Source organism: Aquila chrysaetos, unplaced genomic scaffold (assembly GCF_900496995.4).
Source record: "Aquila chrysaetos chrysaetos unplaced genomic scaffold, bAquChr1.4, whole genome shotgun sequence".
Classification (NCBI taxonomy): domain Eukaryota; kingdom Metazoa; phylum Chordata; class Aves; order Accipitriformes; family Accipitridae; genus Aquila; species Aquila chrysaetos.
Window position 1 is genome coordinate 22,881 of NW_024470413.1, and position 2,164 is coordinate 25,044.

General features: G+C 52.7%; 1 pseudogene; it reads right to left on the reverse strand.

The window, feature by feature from the left end:
• Positions 1–254: 254 nt before the first annotated feature.
• On the reverse strand, positions 255–1,435 carry LOC115338469 (annotated as a pseudogene).
• Between the last annotated feature and the right edge of the window lie 729 nt (positions 1,436–2,164).

Sequence of the window (2,164 nt, forward strand, 5' to 3'; positions counted from 1 at the left end):
CATTGCCTGTCCTCGCCTGCGGCCACAGGCCTGCCACACAGCAGGACTGTATTCCACCAACCAAAGGGTTCAGAAGGAAAGCATGGCAGTGGGAAGAGAGCAGCTCAGGAAAAAACAAGCGCTGGTGCTCCCTGGCACTGCTGCTGTGCCTGGACTCCTTTCTTCTTCCCCTCTGCACACAGGCACTACTCCCTGCAGCTGCAGAGAAGGTCTTGGAGGAAGGATCTCAGAAGAACAAGTCACTGCAGGGCCCTTTATTTTGTCTAAACACACAGAGGGCATAGCTCATTTGCACAGCCTCCAGGACACAAAATCTGGATCGACTGTGAATTAGAAACCAGAGGAAGACAGACATTTCTTTGTGGAAATCTTTCAGATAAGTAAAAGAAAGTGAAATAGAAGAAATAAAAACCACACCCAAAATTCACCATAAAAAGACCAGCAAAAGACAGGTTTGGTCTGCAAAGAGATATAAGTACTATGCAGAAGACAAGAGGCAGTTTATTCCTCCTGAAAAGCATCCAGTGATTAGTTTTCTCAGGGCATCCTTGACCTCATGGTTTCTCATGCTGTAGATGAGGGGGTTCAAGGATGGAGGCACCACTGAGTACAGAACTGCCACCAGCAGGTCCAGGGATGGGGAGGAGATGGAGGGGGGCTTCAGGTAGGCAAAAGTGCCAGTGCTTATAAACAAGGAGACCACAGCCAGGTGAGGGAGGCAGGTGGAAAAGGCTTTGTGCTGTCCCTGCTCAGAGGGGATCCTCAGCACAGCCCTGAAGATCTGCCCATAGGACAGCACAATGAAAACAAAACAACCAACAGCCAAACAGACAGCAACTACAAGTACCCCAACTTCCCTGAGGTAGGCATCTGAGCAGGCGAGCTTGAGGATCTGGGGGATTTCACAGAAGAACTGGTCCACAGCATTGCCTTGGCAGAGGGGTACTGAAAATGTATTGGCAGTGTGCAGCACAGCATAGAGGAACCCACTGCCCCAGGCAGCTGCTGCCATGTGGACACAAGCTCTGCTGCCCAGGAGGGTCCCGTAGTGCAGGGGTTTGCAGATGGCGACGTAGCGGTCGTAGGCCATGACAGTGAGAATAAAGTACTCTGCTGAGATCAAAAAGACTAACAGAAAGACCTGGGCAGCACATCCTGGGTAGGAGATGGCCCTGGTGTCCCAGAGGGAGTTGGCCATGGCTTTGGGGACAGTGGTGGAGATGGAGCCTAGGTCAAGCAGGGAGAGGTTGAGGAGGAAGAAGTACATGGGTGTGTGGAGGCGGTGGTCACAGGCTACGGCGGTGATGATGAGGCCGTTGGCCAGGAGGGCAGCCAGGTAGATGCCCAGGAAGAGCCAGAAGTGCAAGAGCTGCAGCTCCCGCGTGTCTGCAAACGCCAGGAGGAGGAACTCAGCGATGGAGCTGCCGTTGGACATTTTCTTCCTCTGGGCATGGGGTGCTTTCAAAGTAGGAAAAAGACAAGGAAGAGTCAGGGCATTATTCTCTGAGCAATATCAAAGCCATTTCCCATAGACCCTCCCACTCTCACACAGGCAGACCCTTTTACTTTTCTTAGGAGACCTTCCTTCAGGCCTGTGGCTGGAGCCCTGCTTGGTGCTGGCCGAGCGTGCAATGAAGAGCAGGGCCTCTGCCCATGGGCTCTTGAGAAGTCAGCCCTGCTCAGCAGCAGTGGGTTCATGGGATCGGTGCGGGCAGGGGCCAGTCTGCTGTTTGACTTTGTCAGCTGAATCCACTCCTAATGCAGAAGGGATTGTCAGCATCTGCACTCCCAGTGCTAAGGAACCAGGAGGGTAAAAGTAGTTTAAGAGTTCTAGGGTTTTTTACAGCTGACCACATCGCCCCTGGGGAGTTTTCTTAGATCTCGGAAGCCTTCAGCATTTCTGCTGCACTCTTGGAGAACAGCGTGAGCCAGGCAAGTCAGGAGGATTGCCTGTGGCTTAGTGCAGAGAGAGGGGGAGCTGCTCTGTCCTTCTGTCTAGTTCCCACTTTCACTGTGCTTGCACCTGTCTGAGGTGGAGGGTGATCACGCTCCCATATTTTACCCTGAAAAGCCACCAGACACTGCTGAGAGCAGAGACATCCACTGCAGACCACCAAATGTCTCACCCTTTCTCAAAGTCACAGCACCCTGCTTCTAGCCAAGG